Source organism: Podarcis tiliguerta (assembly GCF_965153285.1).
Source record: "Podarcis tiliguerta genome assembly, chromosome: 12".
NCBI lineage: Eukaryota > Metazoa > Chordata > Lepidosauria > Squamata > Lacertidae > Podarcis > Podarcis tiliguerta.
The window spans coordinates 35,254,973-35,280,165 of record NC_139545.1 but is presented as its reverse complement, the minus strand read 5'-3'; the positions used below and the strand labels follow the sequence as shown (position 1 = coordinate 35,280,165).

The following is a 25,193-nucleotide window of genomic DNA, read 5'->3' as shown; positions in this document are numbered from 1 at the left end:
CTCAGGTTCAGCATCCGGGTCCGAATCCCAGGCCATCACACTGGGTAGCTTTCTATCTCCAAGGGATACTATAGTTGTAACTGCATCAGGGCCACTGACAGAGGGGGGTACAAGGAATTCAAAAGAACCAGGCCCAATGCTAGCAGGGGCTCCAGGTGCTTAACATTCAATTTTTTAAAAGGAAGTGAATCAGAGACATCTAATGAAAGTTATAAAACAATATGTGAGCTAAGGCTTTGGCACTCCGTGGGCAGCATCGTTGTTAATCAGGGACATACCTAGGAGTTGGTTGAGTCTGCCCAACCACCTCTCGACCCTGGTTTGGGGTGTCTAGGAGCCTGCCCACCCATCCATGCACTCTCCTTGCCAAGCGCTCAAGGGATGAAGGGACACCAATACAGCTCCTTACCAAGAGTGCAAGGGAGCTTAGGTAGGCCTCTGTTGCTAAGGTCACTTAATCACTGTTGCTAAGCAATCAGAGGAAGGAATGTTGACCACTCCACCTGGGACTCAGGAGAGGCCCTTCAGAAAGCAGCAGGAGAAGCTGAATGGAGGAGAGCATGGCGGTAAGTTTGCTTGTGTCCCCATTATTTCATTTACACAATGTGCTGCCTTTAAAGAATAAAACAAAACTGACTGAGTTTGGTAGGTTTTCCTGAAAAGTAACTTGCTTTGAAAATAAATGGGTGTTTTCCTCAGAAAGAAATGGAATATTACAGTCCCCCACCTGCTGAGTTTCCATGTTCCCCACACAACCACTACTGGTCTGTTTGTCTTAACTGGGATGCTATTTGTTAATATGCAGTAACCATAAAGCAAAAATATAAAATACAAAATGTCTCCACAAATGCAACCACAAAATATCTGGATATCTCAAAGCTGCTGCAAATTAAAATGACTATTGACTGTATTTGAACACAATAATTTCTCTTTGTTTATCAAGGTTGACAAAGTGTTTCAAATATATATTTCTGAGAGTTGTGAAACTGCACATATTCATTGCTTATTGTATATTTGTATCTTGATTTTCCTCCCAGAACTCAAGGTTGTGTATATTGTTATCTCCACTCCCCCATTTTATCTTCACAACAGCCCTGTGGGTTGGTAGTTCAGACACCAAAGCTGTGAAACTGAATGTGCTTTTTTGCTTGTTGTTATTTATCAGCATTGGAAAACCTTTTGTTTTGCTGCAAATATCAGGGCTAAGAAACGTTGCAGTTAAAGCAAGGAGGCTGCTCTTCTGGCTTACCTTACATGATCTGTGAATGACATTACATAAGAATATAAGAAAACTCTGTGGACCAAGCCAATGGCCCATTTAGCCAAGCTTCCTGTCCTCACATTGGCCAACCAGATGCCTGAGAAGCCTGTAAGCAGGACCTGAAAGCAATAACACCCTCCCCTCCTGTAGTTTCTAGCAACTGGTTTTCAGAAGTATACCTCCTCTGATCGTGGGAGCAGAGCACAGCCTTTGTGGCTCGTAGCCTCTGATAGGCTTTTCCTCCACAAATTTGTCTAATCCTCCTTTAAAGACATCCAGGTTGGACTGAAACAAACCCCTCTATGAAACACTGGAAATCTGCTGCCTACCAGGCATTGAGTTAGATGAACCAATGGTCTGGGTCAGTACTAGGCAGCTTCTTATGTTCCTGGTATTTGTTCAAAAGGAGCTCCCAAATAATTGTTTTAAGAACACAAGAAGAGCCTGCTGCATCAGGCCAGCGGCTCATTTAGTCCAGCATCCTTGTTCTCATAAAGGCCAGCCAAATGTCTGTGGGAAGCACAAGATTTAGTACAATGCTGCTAAAAGGCCAGTCAGTTCCATAATACATGGTAGCAGCCCGTTGATGGGCGCTTCCCCCTAACGCACACACACCTGAACCAAGAGGGATCATAAATGAACCCAAGTTGGAAAAAGTTAGATGCTTCCATACAAAATAACACAGTTCCCATCTTAAGATAAGAATGCAAGTGCATGGAAGCCTCTGAACCCTCAAGAACTCTCTACATAAGAGTGATGTTCTTGATAGATTGCTACTTTCTTCCCATCAGTGGAAATTGACAGCTGCAGCTATAACCTTTTCAACACTCTTCTTTCAATGGGAAACGGGGGACTTTCTCTCTCTCTCTCTCTCTGAATTACGGAGCTATTCAAGATTAGGAGGCTTTGTGGGCAAAATGGGGCAGTGGCTTGGGGAGCATTCTTTTGGGGGGATCACACATGGGGAGAAAAGGGAGGGAACCATCTAATTCTCTACTCTGACGTTGATCGGCACCTGCCGAAAACTTTTTCCATGCTTTTATTATTTTTAAGGAGAATAATCTTGTAATAAGGGGGTGGGGGGCTGAAGGGTTACATCTGGAGAGAGTTACATGCTGTGGCTTTGAGACAGCTGGAATGCCGGCAACACGGAAGCTCCTTGTATACAGCGATGTTGTTTTCTTCGGGGAGATTGCAGAAAGGAGCTGCTTCGTTTCAGTGAAGCCAGATCTCGTGGAAATTCCATTGGCGAGTATGTGAGAGCGTGGCAGAATACAAATCTGCTTTCGTTGGTCCCCTGGTGCATCTTCTTTGAGTTCCAGTTCTGCCACGTGCCACTGCTATGTTGCCCATGAAGAACAGATGCGAGGATTGGGAGGGGGGATATGGAATTAAACAATCCAACTGATTTTAATTAGGCTGAAATAATAAACTATCATCCTCCGAATCAAGGATGATGGATACACTCATGCTGCGTGGAGAAAGTTGTCTTCAGCCTGCTTGAAGGAGCCATGTTAGAATGGTCTCCTTACCCTCCCCAAAGAACAATCACCTTTCCTACATACCTAAGGAATCCCAATAATCGTGTGTGTGTGATCATTTTCCTCCAAGGAGCTCAAGGGTATACAGGGTTCTCCTCACTGCATTTTATCCTCACAACAACCCTGTGAGGTAGATTAGGTTGTTGAAATACAATGACTGGCCGAAAGTCACCTCATGTGGGGTTTTGAACTCTGGTCTCCCAGCTCCTAGTCCAACACTCTAACCATTACACTGAACTGCATAGGAACAGCAGCAGTCCATGGAGAGCATGCATGTGGCGGTGTCTTGCCAGTGGTGGTGCTGTGCTCATTGGGAAGGAAATGAAGCAGCAGCATGGTGTGAGGGACTGTGGGGTGTTTGCAGCCCAATAAGTGCAAATGCCTATGGGCTGCTACCCTGAAGCTCCCCCAACTTCACTGCTGCTGCCTCCCCATATCCCAGCCCCAATCTGATTAGCACAGCACCACTGTCAGAGGCGTGACACTGTCTCCTCCTCTCCCTCCACAGAAAAAAACCTAAGAGAAAAAAATCTTAACTGGGCAGGGGGGAATCCCAAAATGTCCCAATGAGGACTGAGAACGCAAAGTGGGCAATGACTGTTGAGCATCTGTTCCAGAGGAGCAAAAAATTAGAGATAGGGCAAACTGAATGGAGTGTCCTAATGTTATGTACTGAGTTGAATAGGATCCAAAATGCTGCAGTCTGATTGGTCCTAGAATAATATGATTCAGAATGCAGCAGTCTGATTGGTCCTAGAATAATAGGATTCAGAATGTAGCAGTATGTTTGGTCCTAGAACAATAGGATTCAGAATGCAGCAGTCTAATTGGTCCACAGGAACCACCCAATCCAGCTCCAGGTGGAAGTGAATCTGCAACCTGATTGGCCTACAGGAGAATCCCGGAATTAGCCAATCACGTGGGGCCCATTGTGTAAATAATGTATATAAAGCAGACATTCTGGGGGAACCTCCATTCCTCCTCACCACTATGAGGTGCCTGGCAAGAACCTTGAATGGGAACAGTCCACACTGTAATGTTTTGTTCCCTGGGTGTGGGTCTTTACGTGGCTCAAGTGGCAAAAACATCCTGTACAAAAAAAGACTTCCATGTTTATCTCTGAGTATAAGATGCTGAAAATGTGTGACGGGAGACGGGGATTGCTTTTATTGGGAATGAGAGAGAAAGTTCACATTTAAAGGCAAACGTAGCTAATTCACACTATACAAAGCAGTAGACAAATTGAAATACAAATACACACTTCTCAGTATTCTTCAAATGCAGTTCTCCTGCAAAGTTGTGTGTACGTACAGAAATGCACATGCTAGTGCCAAGTTTGTGTACATATGCATCTATTAGTGAAAATGGCAAACTAAAGTGCCTTAGGGTAGGGCAAGCTGCATACCAAAATGTGTGTTTCAGGATAAATTTGCACTAAAATGCTAGTAGATTTTTATGAAACAGTTGTAGAAATGTAGAAAACTGGGGGGGGGGACTAGGCAAATGAGAAACTGAGAGAACTGAAACTGACAATATTCTCCATTCCTAACTGTGATGCCCTGCTTATATGCACCCTTAGACATCTGGATGGCTGGTGTTGGAAACAAGACAATGGGCTAGATAAACCCTTGATCTGTTACAGCAAGGAGCATCTTGATCAGGCTCGCCATCCTCTCTCCATCACTCAGAAATCTGGAAACACCAATAACTAGGCAAAACCAAAGGAGAAAAGAAACCCCAAAAGTGACCTAAATTGAAATTCACATTTTGGAGGCAGAGTGGACGCACAGAGGCCGCCTGTGAGATAAGCATCGTCTCAGGAACACACAAACTCGCAAAACATTAAAGCCCTGGCAAGTGTTTTAAGTGGTCTGCTCAATAAATGTGAACATCCTGGCCCACAATTATTTCCATAGGAAAATATTATTTGGCCAGAGGGAGACGGTGGGGGAAACAGCCCTGAGGGGTAAATATTGTTGGGTTGGAACAGGCCAGAAGGTAATCAGATATTTTATCAGGAGACAAGAAGATGGCAAAAGTTCACCCTCCCAGATGCTTGTAGGAAAGGGATTGTGCTTGCTAAATAATCCCAAATGGCTCCAGCAAGCCTCATTCCATAGGGTGGGAGTGGGGAACCTCAGGCCTGGGGAGCAAATGCTGCCCCCCCCCAGGCCTCTCTGTCTGGACTTCAGGACTCCCCTGGGCCATACCGCTCACCAGCTCTTCTCAGTCTCCTCTCCCGGGTCTTTGGCTGGCTGAGGTGTGTCCCTGAACTCTAAGAAAGCCTCTTGCTTGCGTGGATGGGAGACAGATCTACAAGTATAAACAATCTTATGAAGCTAGGCTTCCATTCCCCATCCACTGCTGGAATGCAGCCCCCAGAAGGTGGGGAATGTGGCTATTGGGCTGTAGAAAAAGCTCTCCATCCCTGCCCTAGGGGAATATGGAAACCCTAGGGGAATATGGAACCTCAAATTTATTTATTTATTTAAGTTTCTCGAAATAGAAGCATACAGGTTCCATGTGGAATTCTTTGCATGCAGGTCAACAGAGAGGCCTCATCCTCAATGCAGGGCGCAGCTGAGTTTATCTGAGATAAATGAAGCTTCCCACAGAGGCCACAGCATCCAGAAGCAAAAGATTGCTTGCTCTAAGGCCATAGCCTGAAATGCATTTTCCTGCTGCTCTGCTGGCATTATCCCTGATGGTGCAGATAGGAAGATGGAAACCTTTGTGCATTTTTTTCCAGAGGCAGTGTTAGTAAATTTCAAAAATCCCACTTGTGGAGAGATCCGTGACTTGGAGCATGGGAGGCAGTTTGAGAGTATATGGGCAAAAATTATAGGAGAGGGAAACAACGGTAACCTAACTGTGGGTGTCTGCTATAGACCCCCAAGCCAGACTGAAAACTTGAATGATGCCTTCCTAGAGCAGATTGTTGTTGTTTAGTCATTTGGTCATGTCTGACTCTTTGTGACCCCATGGACCAGAGCACACCAGGCACTCCTGTCTTCCACTTCCTCTGCAGTTTGGTCAAACTCATGCTGGTAGCTTTGAGAAACCTGTCCAACCATCTCGTCCTCTGTCGTCCCCTTCTCCTTATGCCCTCAATCTTTCCCAACACCAGGGTCTTTTCCAGGGAGTCTTCTCTTCTCATGAGGTGGCCAAAGTATTGGAGCCTCATCTTCACGATCTGTCCTTCCAGTGAGCACTCAGGGTTGATTTCCTTCAGAATGGATAAGTTTGATCTTCGGTCTTCTTGCAGTCCATGGGACTCTCAAGAGTCTCCTCCAGAACCATAATTCAAAAGCATCAATTCTTCAGTGATCCGCCTTCTTTATGGTCCAGCTCTCACTTCCACACATCACTATAGGGAAACCCATAGCTTTAACTATACAGACCTTTGCCGGCAAGGTGATGTCTCTGCTTTTTAAGATGCTGTTACCCTGATATCTGTTGAAACTCTGTCAAGAATGTAAGGTCCAACAAATTCATCAGTTGCCTCGCTGACTATTTCATTTCCCAGAATTTGGAAGAAGCAACAAGGGGGTCATTTTTCTTGGACATGGTCCTCACTAATGAGAGGAACTGATTGACGAAGTGAAAGTACTGGGAACCTTGGGAGGAAGCTGAGTGTAGTCAGACATGCTCTCTGGACTTTAAGAAGGCCAGTTTCAAAATAAAGTTTAAGGAACTACTGGGTGAGATCCCATGGTCAGAAATACTCAAAGAGAAGGGATGGAGGCTTCTTAAAGGTGAAATATTGAAGGCACAAAGACAGGCAATCCCAGGAAGGAAGAAAAGTGGGAAGCACCTAAAACCCCTGGTGTGGCTACATAAGGAGCTTACAGACGAGTTGAGATGTAAAAAAAGTCATGTATAAGAAACGGAAGTATATACACAAGCAGCCAACACTTGCAAGGAGAAGGGTTCCCTTGCAGCTCTACAATTCTATGATTCTTTGTTAGTCTGCCGTACATCTCTCTGAACACAGCTGTACCCAGGAAGAAGGCTCTACTCAGGAGGAGGGGGAAAGACCCAGCTTCTACCAATTACCCATCGGAGTACCAGGTAGAAGAGGAGCTGCTTTAGCCTCACAGTCTCATGTAGACTTTTTATTGGGGCTGGATCTATACAGATTTTTTTTTTAAAATGCTACAGAAAAAAACACTATAAAAGCTCTTAATGGAAAATCCCATTGGCTCTACAGTGCCATCTGGCGTCACATGATTATAACACAGTTATAATGATATAATTGAGGAGTGTAGATGAGTCTTGGGTTAACAGCTCTCCTCCAACAGCCATTAAAAGGTGGGGTATGTATGAATAAATAAATAAATAAATAACATTGTTATTTTTAATAACAATACGTTGAGTTCCAGACCAGGGTGGCACAGACGTGCCTTTCCAGGTTCAGCCTGAAGGCATGCATGCTGATATAGATTGCCAAAGTCCTCATCCGCCTATGTCAATGTACTGGGCTTCAACCATTGCCTGTTGAAGTCTGGCTATTGTCCTTCCCCAAATCTGCAAAGGCTGGCTCCGTCATCAGTTCATCAAAATCCACCTTTTCCAGAGTTGGGCAAAATTCCTATTCCATAACTGAACCATCCATAGGTCCTGGCTGATGTCCTGAAGTAGCTGGAAAGCTGCATTAGGATATCCAAAGATTCATCCTGGCCTGGAAAGACAGGAAGCAGTCTGGAAAGGAGAACTTGTATGGGGTTTGGCTTTATCTTTGCATGGTGATCCAGGTAATTAAACTCTCCTGTCTCTTCAGTGTTTCCGAGTTCAGCAGGACACAGCGCAGCAGGAGAAATGAATGATTTTAAGACAGTATGATAGCTGCTTTTTCTAACCATTTTATTTATATCATCTATGATGGCAACATGGCAGTAGACCCTGATGGAATTCATACATAATCATCTTTGATGATGTAAAAAGAGAATATCTACAGAGAATATATTGTTGCACTGTGTGTGTGCACACACACACACACACACACACGTGCAGATATTTATTTTTCTTACCACCTGTGATTCCTGCTACTAGTATGATGGTAACAAGATGGGGTATGATTTAGGGATAGGGAGAAATTTGATCCAATTCACATTTAAAGGAGAACGTAACCTATCTCACACTTTCTGAAAAAAATGCACACTGAGGGCTGTCCTTCAAAACTCACCCATCTGAATTTTGCAATGCAGTTCTCCAGCCAATATGTGCAAAACTATGTGTACTGGGGTAAGGTATGCATATAAGTGCATCTGTTAGTGAAAATAAGATGCAATATGCATTATACTGATGGAAATTTATTTGCAAAAAAGTGTTTTATGAGGAATGGCTAAGGGAGCTGGGCATGTTTAGCCTGGAGAAGAGGAGGTTAAGGGGTGATATGATAGCCATGTTCAAATATATAAAAGGATGTCACATAGAGGAGGGAGAAAGGTTGTTTTCTGCTGCTCCAGAGAAGCGGACACGGAGTAATGGATCCAAACTACAAGAAGGAAGATTCCACCTAAACATTAGGAAGAACTTCCTGACAGTAAGAGCTGTTCGACAGTGGAATTTGCTGCCAAGGAGTGTGGTGGAGTCTCCTTCTTTGGAGGTCTTTAAGCAGAGGCTTGACAACCATATGTCAGGAGTGCTCTGATGGTGGTTCCTGCTTGGCAGGGGGTTGGACTCGATGGCCCTTGTGGTCTCTTCCAACTCTATGATTCTATGATTCTATGATTCTATGTATACAGTGGTACCTTGGGTTACATACGCTTCAGGTCACATATGTGTCGGTTACAGACTCCGCTAACCCAGAAATAGTACCTCGGGTTAAGAACTTTGCTTCAGGATGAAAACAGAAATCGCGCGGTGGCAGCGGGAAGCCCCATTAGCTAAAGTGGTACCTCAGGTTAAGAACAGTTTCAGGTTAAGAACGGATCTCCAGAATGAATTAAGTACTTAACCCGAGGCACCACTGTATTAGGAAAGCAGCGCACTAAAATGCTTATGAATTTTCAGGAGGTCTTTTTAAATAAAAAAAACCATGATATGATATGCAAATGGCTTGGGGGGTATTGGTTTGATTTTGTTCTTTTTTATTATGTATTTTGTGTGCTCATTTTGCATTTTTATGTTGTGAACCACCCTGTGATCTTCAGGTGAAGGGCAGTGTACAAATTAAATAAATAAGAATAAGAATAAATGCATTACATTAAGCAAAAGTGCTTTAAACGTCCATATATTAAATCAAAAAAATGTGTAGGAAAGTGGCATATATTAGGATAAATGTGCTTGAAAATGCATATTAATATTTGTACACTGGTGCTTTTAAAAAAAAAAAATCAAACTAATTCAGAAACGGAGTGATCTGAAGAAAAAGTTGGAAAAATGAGAAGACACGAAAGCGTTAATTGATTGATTTGACCATCCTTGTTTTGTACCTATTCATTTCCTGTGAGGCCAGCAAATCTCTAGGAGGAGCACAGTAAACGTCTAATACAGATTAGTATCCGCAGCAATGCACAAGGGAAGACCCCGACTCCCCCATGGAGGAATCTGTTTTCACAGCAGAATGGAGCGACTTTGTAGGATGGTTTCCTGTTGAGTTCATAGTCTGTGCAGGGTGTTGGGGCACTGAACGTGCCTGCAAGGACGTTAACTCTGCAGCTTTGCTTTTAGTTTTGACCATAAATGTCTCTCCAAACCTGGACAAAAGTAAAAGGGGAAAAAAATGTGTCATGAAAAATGAGGGAAGATAAGATTTTTTTTAAAAAAAAAAATTATTTATTTCCAAAAGATGGGAGAAATACTCCCTCCTGCAAAGTGTCAGCAGCGGGACATCTGCATTATGTTGGTTTCTTGCAACAATCTATTCTGTCTAACATCCGTGTGAGACAATTAAAGGTAATAAATCATAAAGCCTTTCTTGGTTTTAAAGATCCCAGATGCTCTGAAGGACATAAAAATCTAGATGTCTCATCCCACCTTAGATTTTGTGTCAGCACTTGGCAGATTTAAGTTTGAAAAGATAGCAGAGGGCCTTCAAATGCCAACAGAGAAGGTTTTCTCAGATTAGTCATAAGACCAGTGGAAATGTTTTGGGGGTTTTTTTGGGGGGAGGTGTTGGAGGCTAGGCATGTATATAACATTTACGGTACTCTTGACTGATGAACTCTTTTATGCATACATTTGCCTAATAAAGAAATCCTCTTTTTTTTTCAAAAATCAAATCATAAGTTGCAAGATAGCTGTATAGAAAAGGTGTAAGGAAAGTCAGAATTGCTGGTTAATGTTTTATTCATTCCTTCTCTAGGACATGTTTCATAAAAGACTGCATCTGTACTGGAAGCAGCTTACAGTAAAATATCACACACAATCTCACATACCCAAATAAAGTCCATTTTAACATTATGAAAGGCAAATGAACGATTAAATGTTTCTGCACTTCCTGTATGCATTCTATAAATACCCTCGTAGAATCGCAGAGTTGGAAGAGACCCTGAGGGTCATTTAATCCAATCCTCGGCAATGCAGGGATCTCAAAGCATTCGTAACAAATGGCCATCCAACCTCTACTTAAAAACCTCCAAGCAAGGAAAGTCCACCACTGGAGGTGCTTCGCAAAACGAATTTGCTATGGGCTTGCTTCGCAAGACGAAAATGTCTTGCAATTCCTGGGGGGTTTTTTTCGCTCCTCACCCCCTTTTTCTAAGGCACTAAGCTGCTAATAGCCTTTTAGCAGCTAATCCGCTAATCCTTTAAGCCTTTAATAGCCGCTAAACCGCTAATAGCGCTAATCCGCTAATCTGCTAATGGGCTTGCTTCGCAAGACGAAAAAACCGCTAGACGAAGAGACTCACGGAACGGATTCTTTTCGTCTTGTGAGGCACCACTGTAGTTGGAATTTCTTTTATTGTAACTTGAATCCATTGGTTTGGGTTCTAGCTTCTGGAGCAGGAGAAAACAAGCTTGCTCCATCCTCCGTGTGACAGCCCTTTAGATATTAGAAGATGGCTATCATATCTCCTCTCAGTTTCCTCCTTTACAGCCTAAATTCACCCAGCTCCTTCAACTGTTCCTCATGAGGTTTGGTTTCCACACCCTTGATTATTTTGGTCGCCCTCCACTGCACACATTCCAGCTGGCCAATATCCTTCTTAAATTGGGCGCAGCTCATCAGGCCTAGAGATTTGAATTCATTTCAAGTAGTTTAGTGATCCAGGAATGGATTCCAGTGCTTCCAGACCCCAATTCCACTGAGGGAAATGGATTTCAGTGGGGAGGAGAGGGAAGTTCCATTACATGAGCGGAAGACCACTTGCTTCATGTTGGCTATTGTCTAATTGAATTTACAGTGGTACCTTGGGTTAAGAACTTAATTCATTCCTGAGGTCTGTTCTTAACCTGAAACTGTTCTTAGCCTGAGGTACCACTTTAGCTAATGGGGCCTCCCACTGCCGCCGCACCGCTGGAGCATTTCTGTTCTCAACCTGAAGCAAAGTTCTTAACCCGAGGTACTATTTCTGGGTTAGCGGAGTCTGTAACCTGAAGCGTCTGAAAGCATATGTAACCTGAGGTACCACTGTACTTAGCTTATACATAGGATTGTGTTGTAATTTATTGTATTTTTAAAATGTAGATTTGTGGAACTTGCCAGTAGTGGCTAGAATAGCGGACCAGGACCTGGGAGACTAGGGTTCAAATCTCCACTCCACCTTGGGCCAGCCACTCAACCTCACAGGGTTGTTGGGGGAAGGCTGCACTAGGCTGCATCCTTGGCGAGTTGGCAACTACTTTATCACTGTGGCCCTACTTAAACTTGCAGACGCAGTCGCAGAGATGGTCTCCTGCATTTACAGCTGAGTTCCCACAAGCTTTCCTCCATACCTCTGTCCACCTATGTGCATGAGAGTGCACTGAGGAATTTGGCTGTGCAAAACAGCTCCTTTTGCCTCACAGGGCAGAGGGGGCCCCAAAGCCCTCCAGGAAGCATATCTTAGATGCATGTTTGAGAACATCAAGCGGGAACTGATTGTAAGCCCTGGAGCACAAAACCTATTGATTTAGCCACATGGGGTTTCTGAACCAAATTGTTCCCAAATGCTGATCTTTCTTCCACCCACTCATAAAGAGTTAAAGACATTTCCCACATGTTAGAGGGAACTCAAGGACACTGAGGGGGGGGAGAGAGAGAGAGAGAGAGAGACCCTCTCAGAGCTTTTCAGAAATGTTTTCTCCCTTGGAAAATTCTAGTAAACAAAATAATTGCAATAATAAAAGAAATATTCTCTTCATTCTCCTTTTGATGGGAGATGGAGCTTCGTGATATAAATTTGAGTTGCATATAATATGCCATTAAAACTGTTTTACATTCTCTTGCAAGTTCCAGCAAATATGTCCACTTTACACACAAAGAGAGGAATTTCTGAGGCTTGCATTGTTGACTCTTTCCATATGGAATATGTATAAATGTGTAAAGAAACCCATATATGTTTCATTTTGACTTGGGACACAAGAAACAACTCACTATTGAGCTTACAGGAGATGGATGTTGATGTGTTCCGTGCAGATTATTAGTGGTCTTTGGCTCTGAAACAACCTCAGCTTAGGTCATAGCCAAGGACAAAAATAGCTCATAAAATATGGCATGCCCTCACCAGGCCCATTTATCTTCTGAGCATCAGGTTGCTGCATTTACTGTAGCATAAATGCCTGGTTTCAAAGATGAGTGAGGAAGAAACGCTCATAGTGAAATCAATACATATTTGCAAAGAAAAAGAAAAAAGGTCTTGATAAATTTGCCAGTGTGAACTAGAAACTCAATTTGCAGTGGATGTAAGCCTCTTTTTTCCTCCCACTGTTGGATGAATTTGTGGGGGAAGGAATCAGGGTAGTTGCTGCTTCTGCTCCCACTCCTGGCCTCCATGAGCTCAGCTGATGTTTTACAGAGCTTGCACATGCACAACAGCATGCAAATGGAGAGTGCTGTAGGGACAAGTGAAGAGAGAAAACCTGTTTCCAGTTTTAGGAGAGCCGGTGTGGTGTAGTGGTTAAGAGCAGTAGATTAGTAATCTGGGGAACCGGGTTCGCGTCTCCGCTCCTCCACATGCAGCTGCTGGGTGACCTTGGGCCAGTCACACTTCTTTGAAGTCTCTCAGCCCCACTCACCTCACAGAGTGTTTGTTGTGGGGGAGGAAGGGAAAGGAGAAGGTTAGCCGCTTTGAGACTCCTTCGGGTAGTGATAAAGCGGGACATCAAATCCAAACTCTTCTCTTCTTCTTCTTCTTATGGGCAACTTGTACTCATGCATACAACTCATTCAAACCTTCAAGTGACTTCATGGAAACCAGGAGCCAATGGCCCATCTAGGCCCACAGTGACTGTGGGAAACCTGCAAACAGGACCCAAGTACAAGAGCATAACCCGCACATGTCCCAGGGGGGGGATGGGACATCCTGTTTTCTCATGCGAGGGCACAGTGGCCATTTTGTAGGCCACCACTGCTTCCTACAGGAGTGAGTTCCACAGCTGAACTATGTGCTGAGTGAATGTCCACAAGATCCAGTTTCATGAGGGAAGGAGAAAAACTTTTCTCTGGACACTTTCTCTGTGCCATGCATAATTTTTGCAAACTTCTATTTTGCCCCCAGTCAGTTGTGACTGCAGCAATTCACCCAAAGTGAAGCTTTCATCTCCCACTGATTTAAACAGGAGAGACTGGTGGGAATTTGGCTGGATTGTGCCCTATCTCATTAGGTGCCCGGGCTGCACCTCTTGAAGCATAAACTCTTGTGATTCACCGCAGGACAAACAATGTGAGAGCCATGTGTATGCTGCTACCTGGTGGCCCAGCAAAAGCAGCTCAAATGTTGCCTTTTGTCCCTGTTCTCCCGCCTGATTATCTTCAGCACTATTCCCTTTGAGACAAAGATCACAGCTTCTTATGTTTCTGCGTGGTTCTTAGCACAATGGGACTTGGTCTTGATTACAGTCTGCAGCAGGGTCAAGAATATAAAGGCACAATGCGAAACAGGCACAATAGCTGGAGTCTAGGGCCCGCTGAGAAGATGGCTTGTAAAGTCCAGGATCTGAGCCTCTGAGAATGATTTTTATGTCCTCAATTACAAGAAGAGAAGAGTTGTTATTCAAAGCTGTTGCCCCGGAGGACAGGAAAACAAAGAGGAAGGTATGTGTGGGACCTGCTGACCTCAATCAATTGCCTGCTTTCTGGGATAGCAGCAGCATCCCTGAAATCGAAACCCACCCTCCAAAATCCAACTGACTTCCTGTCACCAGAACCTGGGGCAGAAGGTCAAGATGAGAGGTGCGGAGTCATGAGAATGTTACCCAAAGACACCTCCTTAAATTAAAATAAGAAAAAAGAAATCCACAGGATGTGTTTTCTTTGCTAGGTTATTTACAGAGCAAAAAGATAACATGGCGGCGAATGGGTTTCGAGCTTTTCCAAAGCGTTTTTAATCTATTAAAGGAGCTGAAATACTCTTATCCGAAAGCAATCTGAGCAGCCTCTACTTTCTGTGTTCTGTACTGTGGCATAGCGAAGAGAGAACAGCAGGGAGCTCAGCTCCAGGGCTGTCTCTAGAACAGAGAAATGGTGATGTCATCTGCCAGAGCACCACGGCAATTGATAGAACCTCCTTGCTCTGGTGGTAAATGGATCAGGTGATAATGAGGCTTTCAAGTTTGTGGCAGATGAGCATTGGGTGAATGTGGAGAGTACGGAAATTAAACAAGAAGACACTGGATAGCTCTTTCGGTTTCTTAGATGGGGTTCCTGCTTCACTGTTTCGCTCTTCACTGTTAGAAATGCTAACAGTCTTGCATAGAAAGACTAACTGAAAGGTTAAAGATTGCTTTTCAGCTGGCTTGAGATCTTTTGTTAAATCTCTTTTACACGGTGAATTTATTCTATAAACATCTATTCAGTGAAAGTCTTTGATCCTAATAAATTTGAAAATGTGTCCTGCATTGGGGCAGGGGCGGGATGTATGTGACTATAGATCAACACAGCCACTTGCATTTTTTTTTACTCTGAGAGGGGCTGGTCAGGATGAATTCCTGCACTTCCAAATTTACTACTACACCACTCATTCTGTAATGTCCGTACCTAAACTTGACATTAAAGGAAGTAACTCTTTATTCTAATTCAGATCCCCAAACACCCTGTTGAACATTGTAGCTGCCATGCTAGGCACACTTAGCTGGGAATAAGTTCATTCTGAGTAGACATCTGAGTAGCTTTTGAGTAGCTATGCATAGGGATACACTGTAAATTAACATGCCTTGAATTAGCTAGAGGAAGCTACATTTTCACCTCACCCATTCATAAGCTAAACCAGGCTGAAAACCCATTTATACATTTCTTTTTAATAGATAGATGCTTAAAATAAATAAAATTCTAGATGTTTGGCACAAGCTTTTGCCTGATGAGGTGCCTGGTATAGCTCAATACCTTCTGAAGTGAAACAAGAGTTGGTGCTCTCAAAACAATCTCTGCCTGCTACCCGTTTTTCTCCAGAATAAGAATATGCATTCTCCTTCACAAGAAAAAGGGACGCGGGTGGTGCTGTGGGTTAAACCACAGAGTCTAGGACTTGCCAATCAGAAGGTCGGGGGTTCGAATCCCCGCGACGGGGTGAGCTCCTGTTGCTCAGTCCCTGCTCCTGCCAACCTAGCAGTTCGAAAGCACATCAAAGTGCAAGTAGATAAATAGGTACCGCTCCGGCGGGAATGTAAACAGCGTTTCCGTGCACTGCTCTGGTTCACCAGAAATGGCTTAGTCATGCTGGCCACATGACCTGGAAGCTGTACGCCAGCTCCCTTGGCCAATAAAGCGAGATGAGTGCCGCAACCCCAGAGTTGGTCACGACTAGACCTAATGGTCAGGGGTCCCTTTACCTTTACCTTCACAAGGAAAAGGTATTTTGCTTAATTCAAAGACACTTAATTGGCATGACAAAATCAGCACGCATTACCAAACTCTGAGGTAAGGACAAATCCCAAATGTTTTTACTGGGCTGTGAAGAGTGGGAGATGTTATCCTACCCATTAAAGATTTGGATATTAACCTGAAAACTGCAATCCTGGCCATAGTCTACCATGTTTAAATCTGCCTCATACTAAGGATCTGCCTCATGCTAAGACAGACCATTGGTCAACCTAGTTTAGATTGGGGCATTTCCCAAACCTACTTGGAGTTGCCAGAGATTGAACCCAAGACCTTCTATTTTCAAAAACATGTTTGCCAAGCATCTGAGATCAATGTGACAGGCAATGCAGAGGTGGCATTACTTTCATTTTGTTTATTTTAATTTTTGGTAAATAGACGGAGCAGTTTTTCATATTCCAGTTATTTGACACAAACCTAAAAGACTGCACCAGTATATAAAATTAAATATATACATGACCACTAGTTACTCTGTCATCTTATTGGCTGGCACAAAGTAAAGATAGAATGGAAAAGCCATTAACTTAATATATTAAGCAGTTTAGCAACCATTTTATCTGTAGAAAGTTTCGTTGCCTGTAAAGGAATCTGAAATGATTGTGAAACTAGACAATTCTTAGTAGTCCTCCAAGGATCAAGCTGCCATAAAATCCCTATCTTCTGCTAAACTCTCTTAACTTCATTATTTGTGATGAGCTGGAAAGAAATATGACCAGTCGTTTTCAGATATTGGGTGTGTGTGTGTAGTTTTTATAGGTATAAAAATTTAATACATCAAGATAGGATGGTGACGTATTCTGAGATTTAGAAAGAATTAAACGAAACAAATCCCTCTTGGTTTGAGTAGTTTAGGTACCATTAAGCAGGTACTTAAATATTAAGTGCTGATTAAGCAAGCTGACAGGTTAATAACAAAGACTAGGGACTGTCTATTATCAAATATTTGTAAAACGCTTTTACAATATGATTCAGGACTGCAACAGATAAAGGACAACTATGCACAAGAAATAGGCAGAATTATCCCTGTTAAGTTGTGGGTGAATATATCAGACGACACAGCGATTCTTCAAACAGCTCTTGTTTATTCACAGGCCAGAACAGAACTGAACTGAAGGGTTCAGCCAGCCTGCTTATATAGAGCTCCACTACAACGCAACAGTAACAATTTTCTGTAACTAGCCAAACACTGAACGTCACTTTCAATTCCTTATTTGCATATGTGGCCCTGAGTGAAAACTATCTACAGTATCCCCCTGCTGGCCCAGGGTGAGAACTTCAGTACATAACAATCCCAATGGATATCTAGGAGACTATATGGGACATGATGCGTAGATTTTCTTTAAATTTCATGTTAAGAGGAGATTGCTACACATGGGGATGGGACCAGCAGGGACTACAATGGCAGGGGTGGGGCCAGAGTCCATGACCCTACTCTCTCTTCACAAAAAGAAATACCCAAATAGGTCTTAATTTAGGCTGCAATCTTTGAATGCAGACCTGGGGGGTAAGTCCCATTGTACACAGTGGAAATTGCTTCTGGCAAACATGCAGAGGATTGTACTGTTGTTACGGATCCAACCCACTGTGTTAACCCTGAGATCTTCAGTGGAAATGATCAGGATTTCCTCTACATATAGTCTTCTACACACACACCGAACTTGAGTATGGATCCTGTTTTCATATTGGATACCTGTAAGTCAACAGAGAATGCATGCCCTTAAGGCTATGGGTTGCATCCCATGCTGGTCCTACATGCTGGAGTAGGGTCATGTTGAAATTATAGATCTAGCTAATTTAGGTTCATTAATTTCAGTGGATCTCCCTCAAGTGGGACTAGCTTTGGATACAATCCAAAGTGCTCCTGGAGTTTCCAAAGGTTAGAATTTGTCGTTCTGCTTGGACTTGACCCTGAAGGTCCTCTCTCTGGGACCATGACAATGTCAAGTTCCCATGCTTGGTACCACAGAACACAAAGCAGACACTTAATATAATATGACACCTATGTTCCTACTTTAGCAGCTGAGATACAATTCCAAATGAATGGAGTGCAGCTGCTGATAAACACACAGTCTGCACACTGCAGACACCTCATCTTGAGAACCTCTGGAAATAATCAAGAAACCTGAAGTACTCCATGCCTTTATATCAAAACGGCAAAGGCTTAGCGTTACTGACAGCCATCTACTAGAGGTGCCTACATAATTTCTGTGGCTCAAATAGCTGAGACAGGTCTGTCTGAGCAGATTTGACTGAGGGTTACGACTGCGACTCGGAACTAATGTGTATGGATGAGGGAAGAGTCAAACATGAAATCATTCTGATCAAAGGGAGATTTCTTCAAGGGAAGGTCAGTCCACCCCCTCCCCCAAAAAAAGAACAAAACAAAAAAACCAAAATGAGGATTGAAAACAGGCTCCTTTGCAGACATGAGTTCTTTCATGCACCACATTTCTCAGGAACAACTAATCTACATAAAACCATAAAAAGAAACTCACTGGTTCAGTTTCATATCTTGTATTGTATTCTGTATGTATACTGGTAGCCAATCAGATGCTTCTGGGATGCTGACAAGCAGAGTGTCAAGAAAACAGCCCTCCTGGTGTTTCTCCCATCATCTGGTACTCACAGCGGCACTGCTTTTGAACAAGGACATTGGTGGCTTTGGTACACACTGGGGGAAAGCCATAGCTCAGTGGGAGAGCATATGCTTTGCATTCAAAAGATCCCAGGTTTAATCCCCAGCAGCTCCTGGGAGGGCTGGGAAAGGCTCTGGTCTGAAACTCCAGGGAACTGCCTCTAGTCTGCGTAGATCAGGTTTCCCTAAGCAAGTGCCCTCCATATGTTATTGGACTACAACTCCCATCATCCCTGACCACTGTCCAGGCTGACTGGGGCTGCTGGGAACTGGAGGGCAATAAGTGAGGGCAGCCTACTGCAAACACTACTGAGACAGATGGAGTAATGGCCTGGCGAGTTCCGATGGGCTGTATCAAACACTACAGATTCAGAAGCTGAGCTTGTACAAGGGGTTTTCCCCTCTCTTGAAGTCTCCCCACATCACAACTCTCTCTAGGAGTTTGGGAGGCCTATTCAATGTTGGTGCAAATTTCCTGCACTAAATTTTGGGTGTTCCCCACTTCACCATTGTATCTCTGGGTGGCACAGCCCAGAGTGCCTCTAACCCTATGATAAGCCTTTTTAGGGGCTGCAAGGGGGAAGGGGGAAGCTGAGGCTCCAATACTTTGGCCACCTCATGAGAAGAGAAGACTCGCTGGAAAAGACCCTGGTGTTGGGAAAGATGGAGGGCACAAGGAGAAGGGGACAACAGAGGATGAGATGGTTGGACAGTGTTCTCGAAGCTACCAGCATGAGTTTGACCAAGCTGCGGGAGGCAGTGGAAGACAGGAGCCTGGCGTGCTCTGGTCCATGGGGTCACGAAGAGTCGGACACGACTGAACGACCAAACAACAACAACATGCAAAGTTGGATGCCACTTAATGTGGCACTTCACAGAAACACAAAAGCACGTCTCTCAATTCTGCAGTACACTTCTCCAACCAAGTAATCTGTACCAAAGTGCATATGCTAGTGTGCATTAAAGTGTGCATTAAAAGGCACATTTTGTTGGAAATATATTGAAAAAAATTGCTTTGCAGTAATGTGCACATTGGGAGAAAATTGCACTAAAATGATGATGATTTCTCATGTGGGCTGAAAAATAAATAAAATCACAATCTGATGTAGAAACCTGGAGAATGGAATTTAAGACCAGAAAAATGAGAAGTGGAAAGAAACTGAAATGGATATACGCACCCATGCCAAAAATCTTTGCTCCACCCAGGGGTATAGCAAGGGGGGGTGCAGTAGGTGCAGGCCGCCCTGGGTGTCCCCACTGAGGGGGGTGACAAAATGGTGGGTGGCACTCATTGTGGGGCCTGCAGCGTGCCCAAGCCACACATCTCTCCTGGGAGTGATGCGGTGGCTTGAGCACCCGCAGGCTCCTCGCTTGCCCCAAACAGTCCGCTCGCGGCCTCCCCCTCAGCTGTAGGGCAGCTGAGAGGGAAGAGGCAGGCCCCGCAGTCGGAGGCCCCGCAGTGCCCCCATGGGCGGTTGGCCCTGCCCCAGGCGCCCAATCGGCTTGCTCCGCCACTGGTTCCACCCACTGGAATGTGGCCCCTGGAAGGCTGCCCACGAAGGAATGCAGCCCTTAGTCTGCCAAAAGGTTCCCCATCCCCACCATAGAGGGAAATTGATCATGAGGCTGCAGCCAGTGTAGAACTGGGCTGGTACCAAAGTCCAGCAGCCCAATGGGTCTGCTTGGATTACAGGTGAAACTGTTCTAACCCTAAAGCACCGTTCCTTCTGCCTCGAGAGATAAATGGTGTTGTTCGTTCTTAATGGAGAGCACGGCGAGTTTCCTCGGGCATTGCGAGCGCTGCGTGATTAGTATAACAAATGTTGCGTTTCAGACATATACACAATGGGCAAAGGGTAATCTTTGGGCGCACTGCAGGAAGATAGCAGCGAGCGGATATAGCATGATAGGAAACGGCATGTCTGTGAAACAGCTCATTTGTCTCCGTCCATACAAAGGACTAGGGATATGTGGCCTGCGTACGTCAGGGATCACTCGCCCACAGATGACAACCCAGATAAGAACTGCAGTGGCGATAAAAACATAAAATGAGTTTATGTAGACAAAGCCCGAGGCCCAGATAATGTGCATCCACGAAGCTGTGACGGCTTAGACAGTGAGGAACCTTTTAATGGCATTTTTAAAAGTGCACTAGATTTGAGGGAAGAGGTCCCAAAGATTACAGAGTAGCAAGATTGATTCGAATACATGTTAACGGGCCTCGAGGCAGGAAACTATAAACTAGCAAATGTAACATTGTTTGCAAAGAAACCTGGAAACTATTTAAAGTGGTTTGTCCGAAGGAAGAACACCTGGAGAGTAAGCAGTTTAATATATATAACTTGTGGGTTTTTCTTTTTAAAAATAAAAACAGTTGCTCCTGTTGCGGGCAATTTCTTGTCTTGGACATTTAAAGCTTAACAGTATACCGATATGCTACAGTTAATTGTGGAAAGCAGAGGCTTTGCCCAATGCAAATTTGTGCACTTTGCTGAACTGTTCAAAATGTGTTTTCATCGCCATGGTGACAGGGGAAGTGTTTGTTTGTGAATGTACTTCCCATCTGTACACACAGGGGACTGCAGATCCAGTATGAAAAAATGAGGCCTAAAGGTACTCTGTAGCTCGCATGAATCCTGGGACACTCACTCACTGGTCAGTGAACAGAGCACTGAAGGAGCATGTATTCATTATGGATTCCTTCTTCTGGAACAGATCTTGCATCCTGCACAAATACATATCCCAATGGATTTAATACGGTTTGCATACGCACACATGCAGACACACAAGTATTCCTAAGTGCCGAAAGGTGAATGTTGAGGTTGGATAGAGAAATCCTTAGGCTATGGGATTATGAAATGGCAAGCAAAATGAGCAAGGACAGACGCAATGATACAAATTCCTCAGTTGTATTCAGGCCTTCTGAATGGGACTCAAGAAAACATGCAAACAGGGCAGAGTGTACCCAGCCTCCCTACCTCCACCTCATTATCAGCAGTGTGGGTTCAAGGGTGATGCTAGCAGCAGGGAAGCCTCTTGTAGTCACCCTGAGGAATCAGGGTTCAAAAATGGGTTAGAGTGTCCATGAATGCAGGAGGACCTTCCCACAGCAGGCAGTAGGGCACTACCAGCGCACCCACGGATAATCTTCCCTTCTGCTGTGTTTCTTTAAACCTGATTCACACCACCAGAGAACGGCTCATGAGAGAGAGAGAGAGAGAATGAGAGAGAATCATTGAGGAAGGACAGAGCAAGGACTTCTATCCACCACCAGGGGTGCCAACTCCAGGGGACCCTGTCTCCTGTGAGCCTTTCCAACAGAGGATTGCTCTATGGCACAAAGTACCTTGCTTTTATTTATGTGAATTCCATCTAAAACCATTTGCCAGTGTGGTGTAGTGGTTAATAGTAGTAGACTCGTAATCTGGTGAACCAGGTTCACTTCCCCACTCCTCCACATGCAGCTGCTGGGTGACCTTGGGCTAGTCACACTTCTCTGAAGTCTCTCAACCCCACTCACCTCACAGAGTGTTTGTTATGGGGAAGGAAGGGAAAGGAGAATGTTAGCCGCTTCGGGTAGTGATAAAGCGGGATATCAGAAACTCCTCTTCTTCTCCACATTTCCTGCCTGTCTAGGTAGAGATCCCATTTCACTCAGATTTCCCCCTAATTCTTGCAGGGCTTTCCTCTCCCTTGATCCTCGCAGGCTCCCTCCCCAGCCTGCTCAGATCCCCGGCTCTCCCGACGCTGTTCGCTCCATCTTCTTTGCCAACACAGCCCAGGGCTGGCTGCCCTGTGGCTTCAGCATCAGCAGGTGGTGGCTGGATGCCATAGGGCAAAGGAGCAAGATCAAAGGGAGGTCAATCCCTGACCGTACATTGCAGATAACATCTGAAGTCAGCAGCTCCGTCTCTGAAGGATGTCATGTTGGAAGAGCAAAGAGCGCTATATGAGTTCTGGATCCTTCTCGCCTTTCACCAGTCTGGATGCCGGAGGCTGGACGCCAACAAAGAAAGAAAGAAACACACCATTTTCTTATGGAAATATATTACCCATGAGGACGGAAACCAAACTGGTAAAACGCTTACAGTAGTATTACTAAAACATTGCTGCATTGTCATTAGCTCAGCAATGCATTTCCAGAAAGACTCTTTTAATGGAGTAAAAGGAATTGTCCAAATATTTAGGGGCAGCTATAGACTTGCAGGGGGAGGGCATTTTTCAGCATGAAAGCTGCATTTCCTTCTGGATTTCGCTCGGGGGGGGGGCACATGCAAATCCTCGGGAGGTTGAGAGGCAAACAAAGACACAGCAGCAAATGAGATTTTTCCCTTTTTACAATAGGATAGTTTCTTCTCTCCCCCCCCCCAACCTGGAAGGCCTCATTTGATCTCCGAGATTCCCCATTCCTGTTATAGACAACCACATATGATGCAGAACGTTCACAGCTTTCTGGGTATTTTCACATACCCCACAAGTGTCCTGGAAAAACCAGGGTATCCCATCCCCCCCCCGCCGCCAAGAACACGGCAGCCCTTTTGCCTGATTTTGTGCTAGAATCTCCCCCCCCCCCCGTGCTTTTTTCTGGTGTTGTGATCTTACGTGGCTCCCCAAAACGCACATTTTTAGATGACATGAGATCATGCGCCCCCCCAAAAATATCCATCTTTTGGGCTTTATGGTCTCACACAGGTCACATGACATGCGCAGGAGCACAGACGGGAAGACGCATGTCCCAGTTTTGGGACTCAACATGTTGGAGGGTATGTTTCCATAGCATTTGAGAGCCAGTGTGGTGTAGTGATTAAGAGCGGTAGTCTTGTAATCTGGTGAACCGGGTTCGCGTCTCCACTCCTCCACATGCAGCTGCTGGGTGACCTTGGGCCAGTCACACTTCTTTGAAGTCTCTCAGCCCCACTCACCTCACAGAGTGTTTGTTGTGGGGGAGGAAGGGAAAGGAGAATGTTAGCCGCTTTGAGACTCCTTAAAGGGAGTGAAAGGCGGGATATCAAATCCAAACTCCTCCTCCTCCTCTTCTTCTTCTTCTTCTTCTTCTTCTTCTTCTTCTTCTTCATTTATTTCAAAATTGATTTTGCAAATAGCTGCACTTATTCTTCCAAGTGTCTTTCTGGCATCAGTTCAAGGCCTTAACCTTTGAAGGCCTCAACAGCTTGGAACTGGGGTGGAATTCAGCATCATACGATTACAGATGATCCATCAGCGCAAGCATTTCTGCCTCCCCCCTCCCCCTCCCCCCCGTGCACTGTTCTGGGGGTTCTCCTCTCCAGATTTGGGTGAGGCACGCAGGGGGAGAAGAGTGAGGAAAGCCCAGTTGTGTTAGTGGGAGTCTTTGTGATGGCTTCCGCTAGCACATTGGGATAGATGCATCGGGTCCCTGGACGCATGAAAGAACCATGTTCCCCAGCATGAATGTCTCCAAAGCCCTATCAGGATTCTCCCAGCAAATGAAATCAGGTGATTGGCAGCCATCTCAAGAACTGAACCTCCATTTAAGGAATGCACTTTACTGACAATTAATCAGGAGGCAAATTTAATTGATTTTGTTCACTGAGGCTTTTACCAATTCTTAGAATTTGTAATGGTACACTTTTACTGCTGCCACTATTTTGAATGTTGATGGCATTGTTTAAAATTATCCTATGCTTTTAAGGTTTGTTTGGGTTTCTTTAGATCATCTTACTTATGGACTTGTACCCTTGCTGCCATTTGCTGCTGTACTTTTATTGGCTTTTTTATTGACGTTTAATGTTTGATGTCAGCCACTCAGAAAACTCTGGTTTTTATGGGGCAGCACAGAAATGATGCAGTTAGGTTTGGTTTTGGGGTTGTTTTTTTAAGTGCTGCTATTTTTTGTCTTCTTGCTGGTCTCGGCTTTTGTACATTAATTTGTGCAACTGTCGATTTTTATAGACAGACAATCAATATTTCAAATAAAAAAATACTAACCAAATTCTCTACTACAATTTCCCATCCCCACATAATGGATAATATGACCAGCCTTGCTGTGGGAATATTGCCATTGTGGCCACTTACGGCTGTACTTAAACATTTGCACGCATCAGAGCTGGCAGATAGAACACACAACAGCCAGGTGATCACATCTCCTCTTACTAAGCAAAGATATGCACAAAACCCTTACTCACATGCGCAACCTCTTTGCTTCTCCCTTCACTGCAACCTGCGATTAAACCAGGAAGTCGCTAATTTACTATAGCTTCCTGTTGCAGCTTAACTAAGAAACTATGGCTATCATCATTGGAACAAGCCAGGATATTAAACCAACTTCAAACAATTTGTAATATCCTGACTTGTTCTAAAACTGGCAACCATAGTTTCTTGTTTCGAATGAAACAGGAAACTATGGTTAATAAAAAGGCTTCCTGGTTTAGTTGTGCACTCCAGCAAATGGGGGAGCAAAGGGATTCTGTGTGTGAACAAAGGGCTACATCATAGCCTGATATGTTGATCTAAGTCCAAATGTAACCAGTCAGTCTGGAACTTCCGAATCCCTCAAATGGTGGAACAATGCATGGCAAGGGCACAGCTTTGCAGCTTTACTGTGGGATAAGTGTTCCAGTGCTGTGATAGGAAACTAGGCAAGAGCTAGCATCTACGGATTCCTTGAATGCAATGGCTGGTTCACACAGGCATTTGCATTGCTTCTTTCTCAGCATTCGATGACAGTCAGCTGAAAGTGGCAGTGAGGTCGTAGCCTTGCATTAATGAAGGACACATTATGAAGTCTTTGTTGCCTGCGGATATTAGACTCGC

At 44.4% G+C, this 25,193-nt stretch overlaps 1 long non-coding RNA gene across 1 annotated transcript; it reads left to right on the top strand.

The window, feature by feature from the left end:
- Positions 1-430: 430 nt before the first annotated feature.
- Positions 431-25,193, top strand: LOC310660779. Its single transcript, XR_014503639.1, has 3 exons — positions 431-566; positions 22,286-22,476; positions 25,094-25,193. It is a non-coding gene; the product is annotated as an uncharacterized lncRNA (long non-coding RNA).